The following is a 14,021-nucleotide window of genomic DNA, read 5'->3' as shown; positions in this document are numbered from 1 at the left end:
GAAAAGCCAAATGCATGGCGAGAGGATGCTTTTCAGTTTAACTAATTGTGTGGACTGTTAGTGGAGAACAGACTGGCCAGAACGGACCGATCACAGCATCGTAAAGACCTGCATTCCCTTCCGTGCTTGCGGTACGGCTGGCGCGGCTGCTTGTAGCGGGGGACGGGACAGGGCCCACCGGAGACCTCTGATGGCAAATTTCTAGACAGTGTTTCTTGGTGTACTTCCTTTGACTTTGCTAGAGGTATTCCAGCTTCATTTCAGGTAAAGGTTGTTTGTCAATGAGTGTATTAAATGTATGTGGCACAAACCCGTATTTTAGAAAAGACGTACATGTCCAAATTCAAAGCATTTGAGGGAGATGGTGGCTGTTATCACCACAGTACCCGCTGGACTGCACAACTGGGATTGTGAAACACGTTTGCGAGTTTTGATTTCCAAATGATTTTAATTGGTCTGATCATTCTCTGTTTCAGGGGATCAGTCTCTTTGTCTTACTAACTCATTTCCTAGAATTATCACATCATGATAGTCACAACGATTATCTTTCCTTCTTTTGGATATGTATTTATGTATCCAATTCAAACCTAAGAGATGAATTCCATATGTTCTTACTATATTAACTGTAACAGCAAGCAAAGCAGAAAATTTCAGTTTTTAATCTGCTGAAGAGACGACAAACACTCTCAGAACAGAACCATGTCTGGAAAATACCTGTACTGTGTCTAAGCACTTGTATAAGCATGCAGGAGTTACTCAAAACTGTGAGTTCAAGTTCATTGCCACCTCACTTCAAGTTTCACCTTGGAATTAAATTGAGACTGAAATGAGTTTTGTTGTCCCTATTGTGCTGCGCAGAGGAAGATCCTTCATGACAGCAGGAAGAATGATTGCCTTTGGGACTGAAAACATAGAATTGGAGATACCTCTGTCAAAATAATTTTTAAAAATTCAGCTAAAACTACAAATACCTTTCTAGACTACTGTGCTATGTGTTTGCTCAGCACCCTCTTACCAGTGAATACTTGTCGTCTGAAAATGACAAGAAGTGTCTGATTTGAAAAATGCTGGTACACTCAAGTTTCATTATCCTCCCTGAAACACCAAGAACAATAGCTCTATCACATTATAAGAAGTGACCAAATTTTCCCAGCACTTCTACCTCAGTAAAATCTTCATCTACAAACAAGTATCTTCACCTGAAGATAGTAAAGCTACGGGGCAAGACAGAACATGAAGATCTCAAGTCTTTTAACTAAATTTTAATTGCCAGTGAAAGCATGCAAAACAATCAGTAACCACAGTGATACAGAAATAAAGTACTCTAAAAACTGTTTCTTGTGTTGTAAAAGTATTTGTAAAGTTTGTAAGCCATTTTTAAAAATTCATTTCATTAAGTCACATAATAAAACAGCAACATGTGACAAAATGAAATGCACCAATTCCTACATTTGTACATTCTCTTTTACTATAATTATGTGTGTGTGCACATTATGTGCTATACTATACAGATAAACATACTTAGGAAGCAAAACTTTGCTGCATGCAATGTTGCCTTGTCAAGGCACCATCAAAAGGTGATTTAAATCCTCTTTAGCCAGGGAAATATTTTACTGACTTTTAATCTACCAGATTAAAATTATACAAATTACAGGCAGACAGACAAAAACCTCGGTCACAAAAAATACTCTAATACTTCTGTAGAGCAAAGTAAGCATGAAGCGTAAGGCCACATCCACCCTAAGGGCTTCATGAAACAACGTAATTTTTCCTTCAAGAAAGAGCAGAAGGAAGTCAGTTGCAATGAGAACACAAGATAGTATTTTACAGAATGCAGCAAGGCAGGTTAATGGGGGAAAACCAATCCTACAGAAGTAAAAGAGATACCCCTCTACTTGGCGGCACCTCTTGGGCCACTTCCACTGCACAAGAGGGAAAATAAACAGCATAGTAGCGGTCTTACACGTACTAGCTCACTTTAAGAATGAATTCAAGTAGCATCTTCATGTGGCAAATGATGTTAATCTGTGTAGCAGAAACGTCAAACTATATCTAAAGCAATTGTCTACAAATTTGCTGATAATACCACTGCAGCAGCAAATTTTTACAGAGAAAGAGGACATAGAGAGCAACCTTCTCCCCTAGGCAGCAACACAGTAAGAAAGCAAGAGAGGACTTTATTCAGTATAATGTTGAGGGAGGACTATCCACCAACATCAGGCAGTATACACACCAGTTCGGCAGCGTCCAGGAGGGCAAGAGGCTTAAACTGTGCAGCCAGCACTGCTGCATGCGGTATGTCAGCACGAACCCAAGTAGCAAAAAGGAGTGGGAAAAGAGAAGGATTAACGTGCAGAATAGTGAACGTCAGTGAGGCAATGAACCTTATAAGCATTGCTATTGCACATTCAAGTACAGCAACAGAACTTTTATTTAAAATAAACCAGACAATGAGAAGAGTCTCTGTTCAAGAAAAATAGATCCAAATTCAATTTCCAACAAAGGGAAGGACTGTGGTCATGAGTAAGTGACTTGACATCTCTATACCATCTTTCTCCCACTGAAAAGTGAAAAAGATACAAATGCATTTATCTCGCCCTCTGCTTGTCAGTTATAAGCTTTTTGAGTCAAGAACATTTGACATTAAGAAGTGTTTCAGGTCTGCTCAAATCTCAGCTCTTAACCTACTTCTACTACATTTAAGTAGCGATTATTAAACAAAAGGCTTTCAGTACATATGCAGCTTACCATGTTAGCAGTTGCTACATGGGTGAGAAAGTGGAGAATACAATACAAATAAGAAGCGATAAGGTATTAGAAAGTGTCACATTTTCTTCAGGAAACAAACTCGTGTTACATCTTTTTTATTATAAGATCTTAAATGAGAGAGAAGATATCTTAGAAATATCTAGAAACATAAACTAGTAGCAACATGTAAGTAGGATAGAACATATTCTGAGTGCACGCTGATGACAACAAAAGGTGAGAGAGCAAACATTGAACAGGTCAAAGACATTTTAAAAACTCATGAATAAATATTCTAACCAGTTATAGTGCTCTTCTGGAATTCCAGAATGAATTCATGGACCTTTGAGAATAAGATATTATTGTAACTGCTTGTCTTTTAAAGGCACTGTGATGCTACTTTGATCATTTCAAAACCAGCCAGTAATGCCTTTGACAGAGTGCCAGTTTAGCCATTTTTATTAGCTTTCCTGAGGCATTCAGTGTAACAGCCATTTTATTAGCTGAAATAAACTTAGGACAGAGATCATGTCAGTCTTGGTTAAACTAAGTGAGCTAAAAAAAACCAACAAACCCCAAACAAAAACCCAAACCAAACCAGACTAAAGGTGTTGATTTTTATTTCCTGGCTGAAATATATTATGAAGAACATTCCACAACAACCTACTGCGGACACTCCGATCTTCTGCTTGTCACACCACCACAAGGCAGTTTGCTGGAAGTTGCTCAGCAAACCTTTCTGTTGCTGATTACTTTGTATTCTGTAGATGATCCACTGTCAACAGTTATGAATGAGTTATAAAAGGATTTAAATAAAAAAAATCAACAACTCTGGAGCAGTGAGGAGCGATTTTTGAAAAATGCATATAAAAAACAACATTATTTTGACAGGAATGATACATTTTCATCAGACTTGCCAGTTTACCCAAGACACAAACTGTTAATCAGATGATCCTAGAGCAAGGTCTTTCTTATAAATATGTGACTATGTGATCAGATTGCTCCTTAATCCTTTCCTTTTTTTAGTAATCTAAACAGGTTCTTCATATCTGACAGTGCTGCCTGTTGACTGGGGTGGGGCTGTGGCTGAGGAGAAAATATTTATTTCCTTAAAGCAAGGTGCAGCTCATCGATCTGCTGCTGATAACAATTAGCTGCTGCCTTTTTAGCCTGTCTTCCTACAGAAGCAAAGGTTACATGTTAGTGCTTGGTGTGAGGGGAAGGAAGATGCATCTGTGTATTCTCTCAACCTTTGGGCACCTTGACCAAGTTCAGCTAAATTCAAAAGAGGGATAAGAAACCTCAAAGATTATGATGTTCTCACCAGTGTAAGGAAATACACAGTCAAGCTGCAGAGAGACACTGTCAAAGGGGGAGGCTGTAGCATGAAATTGAAGGTGCTTATGCATCAGGAAACCCATATGATGAATGAGAGGATTAGAAAAAGAAGGAGATTTCTTATAAATGCCCAACTGTGGAAAAACTTCAGTTGGGCCTCAGACAATCATTCCCCAAGAAAGTCTATAAGCCACGAAAGGATACAGAAAACTTCTAACCACCCTAAAAAGAGACACAAACCTGACCTCATACTCCTTCACTGAGCTAACTGTATCAGTAAGGTAAGCTTTAGTCTTGTCAATAACAGTATTTATATTAAAAATACAGATGTTTGGAATATTTGAGAGTTATCAAATTACCCCCCCAAAGTGCTATTTTCTCCTTTAAGGAACAAAAAAAGAAAGGCTACAAATAAACGATACCCCTAATACCACAATACTATGAAATCTTTTACACAAGGGTAAGTGAAGCTTCCGAGTACCACAGGCAGAGGTATCTCCTGCCTCATTAACAGGTAACCTAACTAGGAGGCTGGGTCATATACCCAAAATATTTCATCCCATGACAGAAGTTACAGGGAACAGTGATTCCCTTCCCACCCTCTGACCTCCCCGGTCTATGGGACTTTAACCTTGGCTAAGCCTTGCCTGGGATCCCAGGACCCTGCACAGGTAGAAACTCTGCTCTGGCACCTTCCTGGGGCATTAGGAGCATCTCCAACAGAGAAGAAAAGGCAGGTGCTTTTCCCACTGCTGGAAGACAACACGCACATGGCAACTTCCAGGCTGGGGTGAGAAGATAAGCTGGCGGGGAAGTAAGTCCACAGCAGGGCACAAAAACAGCACTGCAGATGCACAGCCAAACCAGTGCCGAGTGATTTTGGCATCAGGTATGTTTAGAGTCACAACACTACAGCGCCAGGGCTGCAGAAACCACTTTAACTGTTATAACAGGAGGAGTCAACTGTGGAGTGATGTGGCTGCGCATTTTGGGAGGACTCCAACCTTTCCTTTGCATTAACTTCCTTATAAACACATACTTCCTATTCAGGCAGATTATAGGAGAGGCTTAAGCTATTGAGAATGCAAGTTCCCAAAATTATCTCCCAAATTTATCTCTGAATGATCCAGAGAACAGGATAGCAATATAATGCTGCTGGCTCTGTTATTGGGTGTAGTTCCAGCCAACTACAGATAACATCATGGAAGTAGGAAATCCGTAATAAGTACATAATAGTCCAAATGGAAACTCCTTTGGTCGCTCCAGTGCAAACAGCTACCAGGACTTGCACTGCAAGGAAACACTGAGAAACTTGTTGCTGCTAGGTATGCCAGTGAAAGTCTGCCAGTGCTTGCTGTAATGATGAGGACACATTTACGGAATGTCGCTCACCAAATCAGAGCTGCGGCAGAAAGTAACAATGAGAAACCACCACTGAAACTCACTCCTGAACTGAGCTGAGCAAGGCTACTGTCAAAAAAAAATGCTCACCAAAAAAAAGATGCCCAGCCAGTCGCTGAGCAGCGATCACTGCCCCCCGGCCAAGTCCCCCAGTTTCTATACTGAGCATGATGCCACATGGTCTGGAATAGCCCTTTGGCCAGTTGGGGTCAGCTGTCCCGGCTGTGCCCCCTCCCAGCTTCTTGTGCACCCGGCAGAGCAGGGGAAGCTGAACAGTCCTTGACCAGTGTAAGCACTGCTTAGCAACAACTAAAACATCAGGGTGTTATCAACATTAGTCTCATACTAAATCCAAAAGACAGCACTGTACCGGCTACGAGGAAGAAAATTAACTCTATCCCAGCCGAAACCAGGACAGGAGCTTATGGAAGAAAACTGGAACAGAGATGCTGGATGAGAAGAGAAGATGATTATCTGAGCAGAGAGTATTCCTACAAAAGAAACTAAATTGGATTAAGGGATTAAGGGAGCCTAAAATGAAAGCAAAAATATACCTAGAAATATCTGTTACCTGCTTTCTATATAAGCCAGCTAGAGCTGTAGCCCGATATTGCATCATCTTTCCCCTGAAGAAATGCAGAATCTTCTGTTACAAAACAACCTTTCTGGAATAGCAGCTAGTTGCTACTCTTTTTCTGTGTCCCCTCCAACTTCTCCACAGTCTGTACATGGCTGAGACTGCAGGAAGGAAGTTATGAGCTCTCCCTGCCCATGTTATATTATTCTGAGAAGAATGTAGTTTGAGAGGCAGATAAATTCTTGAAGAGATTGGATCTGTGATAATTTTAACCAGCTATTGTATGCTATTACTAGCCACTTATTCTGATTTCCTGCTCCTTTCTTATCTAAATTTTAGACTTTGGAGTGTTGCTTTTCCTGAGAGATTTAGCTGTGGTCAAAGCCACGGTAATTCAGCTGTGGCACATGGAGTTTTAACAGATAATAAATATGCATACAGGACTTTTCCCCACACACTCTCTCAGAAAATCTTAATAGAAGTGAAATATAATAGGAAGAAACCTAGTATTACTCACTCAGGTGAATATAACGCATCTAGTTTCTGATTTCAGGTAAGACCTAGTCTTTCGTGGAAGTTCTGAATAAGAGCTAGCATAAGCACTAAAGCACCAAATGACTGAGGCAATTAATGAAGTCTTCCATGGATGACTAGAAGAATCTCAAAAGGGAACGCCAAACAATATTTTCAGATAATCTGACTGCTTGCATGCTAGATTTACCTAACCATGGCAGGTGAAGTCCTGGACATACATCTATGTACGACAAAAGTGACAGAAACGCTTTACATTAGAAGAGCTTTTTTAGGAGTGCAAATAGTGTAAGCACTTTCCTTTTCCTTTTTTTAAGTAATCAAGATGCAGTGTTTAAATTCACTGCTGCACTATTAAGGATCCAAACACAGACTGTGGTACTAAATGGGAAAGCAAATTTATTGGATAAGGTTTTTTCATTTGGCTGGTTTTGAAAACTAAGTGATAATAGTGTGCACCTGGTAATTAATTACACACCTTTCTCACTGTCTATACTGAATAATTAAAACATTCACTGAGAGGGAAGGCATAGCTCAGCTCCCTACACTCTCATTTGGGTCAAGATATGGCAAATACTAATATGAAGTAGTTAACAGATCATTCACCCTGTCAATATCTTGGTGAGAAATAAAAACTACAAATCAGAGCCGAAGAACTCGGAGTAGGGTGAGTTTTTGGTCAGAATTCCATTAAATCTGGTTCTCTTTTGGAGAACTGTCATATACATCCTTAAGTCAAAGGGCAAGGATTCCCTTCAGCAAAAAGATCACAGGGAATCAAAGTTTCATTCTTGTTGTCACAAAGCTAAAACCCAAACATGGTCAAACATTTTCTTTTTCAATGGATAAGGAACTTTTTTTTTTTTTTCTGTAATACACTGCAATTGATATATTAGTATGTTTTACTACTCGGTAGTGAAAAATTACTGTCAGGTTCTGAGTCTTCTTGAAGTACGCACCTTTCCTACGTAAAAAATGAAGGAGAAGCAGGTGCATTTCAAGGACTCACCCACCTAACGCTAGTGTCAAAAATTAGAAACAATACAGCTTGCTTATGGTACCACCTTCCCCCCATGGACTGACAGGAAAACTAAGCATTTACTTCAGAAATTCTGGTTTACTGCCTGCTGAAAAGCTAAGTGTTTCAGTGATGTAGCCTGGGTCACATCTCTAAATATTCCTTGCAAAGAGTGGCAAAGGATTTTATTGTTTTCCCTTGAACACTCCCTTCCTCCACAGTGATTAGCCCAAGAATATTATGACAGGTTCCAGGGGAAGGGCAACTATAAAACTATAATTAAGGTTACACAATGCTTTCCCTTAAGATTCTACTTTCAATTGTTAGTTCATTTTGAATGGATAAAATTCAAATTTACAATGTCATTTAAAGAAGCAAAAAATACAGCTTTTTTTTTTTTTTTGAGATGATTACTAGTACCTCCATGCTGAAGAGCAGGATTTGATATTCTGCACCAAGGTAATAAAGGTATGAGAGATGTAACTATTGTAAGAGCCTGCTCCTGCAAGAATCTCAAATCACCTCTTCCTAACAAAGACTTGTTAAAATTCAGCAGGTACACGCTTTGAGGATTCAATCTATGCTGAACGTCTGCCAGGCCAAGGGGTTAGACAAGATTTTTCCTTGCTGTTCTTCTCCCTGGCAGATGATGACCGCTGCAATATGAAGCAAAAGCAATGAGGCTGGGGGACTGTCTCTGCTCTTCTCTCTGTGTTGTGACTGAGGCCAGTGCCCAAGCTCTGAAGAAGAGAAGACAGGCAAAGGCAGCCCGCACGCGTCGCAGAGGAGGAAGGAGCAACCAGGGGGAAATATTCAAGCAATAGTCTGGTGAAAAAGAGGAAGATGAAAAAGTTCTCATGAGAGAGTTCTCAGGACTCTGACTGGGGTGCTGATCAGAAAGAAGTCTGAAATTAGTATTTGGGAAGAAGTTGGGGAAATGACGTACAGGAGAAACGAAACTTCTGTAGTCAGCTAGAGAACATTCCCCTGCAAAACATGGACTTGATCATCTGACGCCAGTGAAACAGACAAAACGTGTGAGACTATATTACAAAACAACTGTCAATTTTACTTACTTAATTTGCCCATGTAGAAGCCTGAACCTCACACACGACCTTCCTGAGCCTGACATGGTGCAAATGAAGTGTGTTTGGGTTTCCTTTCTTTTTTTGGGTTTTCTTTCTTTTTTTTTCTTGGCTTTGGTTCCTCCCCCTCCAATCTTAAAAACCAGAGAATTGCTTTAAAGGCAAATTATAAAGATCAATTCTGTGAAATTGAGTACTTACATTAGAAAACCTTAGATTTAACACAGCCTTTTCAAGCTACTGTTTGGTACTTTGTCAGCATGATTGTCTGCAATTCTCCTCCTCCTTTTAGAAGGATGCTCAGAAACAGATCTTTATTCTACAACAGTCCAAGAAGGTGCCAACTGCATTCATTCTTATTACATCTTGTGACCATCTCTCTCCATTTTGTTTTCTTTTCCTCTGCACACTGTTGCTATTTAAAAAATGAGCAATTTCGCTGTAGAAAACAAAATTGATGGTGGTTCAATGCACCAAAATTGGACCTTGCTGATACTTAATGCCAGGCCTCTTTCAATAGATTAGATAATGTAAATCTTTCCGTCTAAAGTTTGTACCTCAAAATATAAATGCTACGTTTCTAAAGAACCATAGAATGATGGAAAAATCCAGGTTGGAAGCCAGGCTCTCCCTTTTAAGTTTTGCTTACACTGCGCTAGTACTCTCAGGAAAAACAATGGGGAAGGTCATATGGGCTGGAAAAAGAAAAGGTAAGAGGAGAACATGTGCTTCCTCTTCTGTATGACTCCTCATGCGCTGCATCTATTGCCACAAGCTCGCAGGGGCAGGGTGAAAGCTGGGAGATGGGAGAAAGGCAGAGGCAGATCTGCACGTGGATCCCAGTCTCTCATCCTGTCCCCTTGCTCCTGTTCCCTAGTCCACGTAGCGATCACAACACTGTGGTGTTTGGTACGGGCCCTTCCACGGCCAAGGTCTACCTCAGCCTGGACCTACGGATTCTGCCCAGAACATCTGAAAGTCCCTGGCTGAAGAGCTATTACAGCCACCCCTCCTTCTCAACTCGCACATCTTTAAGATGATCTTTAAGAAAAGATGCCCTCAAACGGCTCTTTAAAAAGGAGCTGTTTACTTCATAATTGGGCTATCAAAAGCCTGTACCTTGTTGCCCAGACCAGTCATTCTTTCTATTTGTGCTTCAATCAGATTTTTGATAGGCAATTTATCTAAAAAAATCTGAAATATCCTTGACTGCTGTTTCAGGTGAAAACTGTGTCCTACATTGAGTCAAATTTTGTATTCAATGTCTGGAATATCTGACAGGTATTGTGCCCTGCCAAGAATGATGATAAGGCTGAAAGCCTGGAGGCTTCACCGTAGACTGGATTGTCATTTCTTTTGCTTGTTTTTATTTTTGAGGCTTTATTGGAAACATGCTCAGAAACCAGGAGATTCTGAGGTTACTTACTACCCAATGCCTCCAAAAGGGGCCCTGTCACTGAAACGTTAAAATTAAATAGGTTCAGAAAAGAAAGGGGGGGGGGGGGGGGGGAAATCAACTGAGTTTTATAGAACTGCTTCATAGCGCGCTGCCTACCAGGGCCCAATCTCCCTTAAGCAGTGGCCAGCTCTAAAGATGAAAAGTAGAATCATGTGACAGATACTGCAGTGAACTCGGGTAAATCAGTTTTGTCTCTCTACTGTCTCTTGGAATATAGTTAACATTCAATGACAGGAAATATTCACATATTGGTGAATGAAACAATAAGAAAAGAATATTGATGATTGCAAAAAATGATTACTTGAAAGTGGCAGCAACATTATAAATATGATTTTAGTATGATGTGAATTGCAAGCACTTGATACAAAGCGGATAATATCTGGATTTTCCTCATTCTGCACTATGCGTGTCACTAAGATCAATGGAAGTCACATACATATACCAAGAAAACTATAATATGTAGAATTATTTATGGAATAGCCGCTTCACATACACATCGACTGCAGCATCATAGTGGCTAGAGTCACACTCAGAAGACAAAACCATTTACTATCTATTGTAAGTGATAAAGCTTGAATTCCTATTATAATTTCACCACATTTTTCATAAATGCAAGGGACGACTAATGGAAGGAGTTTTGCACAGCTTTTTTTTTTTTTTTTAAGAAGCGATAAACATCATATAGTTTATCACTACAAGACACTGATTCCACTTACAAACTAAGTCATTAAATAACAGCTACTGGCAGTATCTTCCAAAACAGTGCTGTGCAATGTACATTGAAGCAAACAAACTGAAACATCTGAAATTGCCTCTGGTTTGCTCAAAATTCTAGGGTCATCAGAGAAGCTGAAAAGCAGCAGCACACAGAAGTCCAGCATCTCCAAACTTCTGGTGGCAAGAAAGCACGAACCCATACGCACATGCTTCCCTTTTACAACAGCCACCAAAGCTGTGTCAGCACTGGTAGGAAAAGAAAAAGCTTTACAGCTACACAGGCACCTTTATAATTTTCATATCTCAAAATTATGGCATTTTCAATAAAGGCTGCTTTTGAATCGCCATTTACTTTTACAATTCACTTTGTTTCACAGTACTCTGTATCTCCTACTGTTAACTCTTGAAAGAAGCCTTTCAAAGATCAATCCAGTCTGTTAGGATTCTGGATGTTAAAATTGAATTTTTCTTGTCTACTTGTTCTTTTGAAAGGCTTAAAAATGATTTGTGGCAATCAGCATAAAGGGATTTGATTGACAGAGTTTAACTAAGTGATCTAGAGAAGATTCATCAGGGGAAAATTGCTAAAATTATAAATTAAATGGCAAACAGTTTTTCTCTGTCTGCTCTTAAAACAAAATAGGTTCTTTTAGATGTGAAAATCATTCTAAAAGCTTCAAGTAGTCAATGAAAAGCTTAGAAATGCACAGCATAATCTTTCAAATAACACTCTGCAATAGTAATCAAATAAAAAGAAAGGATAAAAGGGCAAGCATCACAACGTCTACCAAACCAGTCTGTTGACCTCATTCACACAAACCTCAAAAACATAGCTGCCAAACTTCCCTCAAGTAAAATACAGAAGATTTAGTTGAAAAGCCATTCTATCTCTTCCTGGGGAAATTATGGCCTTTTCCCCCCCTCTCTTTTGCCTGGCTGTTCTTTCCTTCCCAGTTTGCTCTCTCAAATTACCTTTCTCTGCAATTCACCTTTCTCCATCTGCCTGCAAGGAGAGCGCCCAGCTGGAGGGCGCTTGCCCCACGACCTGGTCAGTGGTGGAGAGGGAGGAAAGCCTGCACCGCTCCATAAGCGCCTCCAGCAGCAGATGGGCAGTGGGGAGGGAGAAGCAGTCCCTGCTGAATGACTGTAGCGCCAAAGATACCCAAAAAAGCACCCAAAGACAGCTCTTAAAACTGTCTGACCAACTCTCAATGGGAGTACCATAGCGTTAAGTACTACGTACCCCCATTTGACATTTTTATTCTTCTGTTCTGAATTTTTGGGCTTTAATTCACCAGCTCATGAGAAAAAAAAAGTAAGTTGGCTGCTCATTTTTTTTTTAACCTCCAGCTGTGTGAACAGCGTTATACAGATAGAAATTAGCATATGCAAAAGACCCATTTATTTATTATCCTGACGGAGCAGGTTATTTTGTGTGCTACTGCCACTACTTGCGAGACCCTTGCTTTAAGTCCCAGACAATCCTACCACCCAATTCAAAATTATTACCTTCCATCCAACATAGCAACTACGTCTGTTCAAGGCTGTTTCATTTACAGGGTATTAGCAGGATAAAGCTTTTCTCTGTTTAAAACTACAGCAAAACCATAGAATGAACATTTTTGTGATGGTGCTTCAACCTCATATACCCATCTGCTCATTTATTTTTTTTAAGTTTTCTCCAGATTTTCTGGGCTTTTCACCATTCTTTTGTGACTCAAGTTTATTGTTATCTGCAAATATAACTAATGTGTTAATCTTCTCAGCTTTCGGATCAGTTATGAGATATAAAAGCACTCAAAGTTGCTTACATTTTAGTCTACAAAAACCTACTACACTTTTGTACTAACAAGTTAGTTTATATAAATATCAGGGGTTTTTTTCTTTAAACCAGGTTTATATCTGTGAAACTTTTCCAATCTACTACTCAATGCTATTCTAACATAATAATGATTTTATATAATTAGTTTGCCTGTATCTGGTAATTTACTGTAGCTTACACACTTTTGTATTTATTGGAGACATAAAAGAAAAAAACATATTTGAAATGCCAACACAAATGAAATTTAACACAGAAAACAGAAATTTTTCATTAATGATAAAACATGTAGTTAAGAAAGACTGCAAACAAGTCATTCACTCACTGAAATACTGCAGAGACTAAGGGATTTATGCAAGGTAATGATACACACAGAATGATACACCTCAGTTTAATACATCACACTACACTAGCACCTTGCAAACCAACTCTACATCTAAACCACCTCAGTCCTCTGCTCGATTACTCTTTGTAAACATTACCTTTTTTTCTGTAGAATATCTATCTTTGCCAAAAGACAAAAGGACCCTACATGTGTAAACCTACAGGATTAATCTAGACATTAAACACCTAATCTGACAATACTAAATATTAAGGTCAAGAATTATCAATTACAGACTTTAAACACGATTGTTTACTTAGATATGATCTTTGCAAATCCAACATACAAACAATTTGTGTTTCACATAAGTGCAAGATATGATTCAGTTACTACTTTGCAGGCTGACCAGCGTATTTTCTATTAGTTTTGCAGTGACATTTGTTATATATTATTTGAATGTTGTGGATACATTTTTTTAAAGTCTTATAGAAAATACAATGCAGTACTCATTAAAGCCAGTGATGAAAGCTTCTTTAGAGAATATAACATCTAGATTCTTTTATGATCAAAACTTGTTTGCTCAAGGTTTTTTTTTTGTATTCATCAAAGATTCAGATAATCAGAAATCTTTACATCTTCTAATTACACATTCCTGATAACATCAGCCTCAATTTCAGCATAGTTGTAATTTAGAATGAAACTTTTTTTTTTAAAGCACAGTAAAGATTTTATCAGATATTAGTGGCAACCACCATCAGTCCAAACCTACTTGTGTTTCTTCTATATTTAATAACGAGCTAGTAAGAATTACCATCTGCAACAAATGCTTATTCTGCTTTCACAATAATTGTCTAAATTTTATACAAATTATTTAATGAGTGTGTAAGCATTTAAAAAAATATTCTTAAAACAGAAAATAACTTTTTTTTTTTAATACAGTCATAGAATGCTGTTAAAATTTAAAGCCTTATGAAAGCCTAAGAAATTGTTAAAATAACTGCTATTTATC

General features: G+C 38.8%; 1 protein-coding gene across 7 annotated transcripts in view; it reads right to left on the bottom strand.

The window, feature by feature from the left end:
- The window catches only part of INPP4B (inositol polyphosphate-4-phosphatase type II B), a 370,109-nt gene that overhangs the window by 58,798 nt on the left and 297,290 nt on the right, over positions 1–14,021 (bottom strand). The gene's annotated exons all lie outside the window — the stretch shown is intronic.

Source organism: Ciconia boyciana, chromosome 5 (genome assembly GCF_034638445.1).
Source record: "Ciconia boyciana chromosome 5, ASM3463844v1, whole genome shotgun sequence".
In the NCBI taxonomy this organism is placed as follows: Eukaryota; Metazoa; Chordata; class Aves; order Ciconiiformes; family Ciconiidae; genus Ciconia; species Ciconia boyciana.
This window is presented reverse-complemented; position numbering and strand designations above follow the sequence as displayed.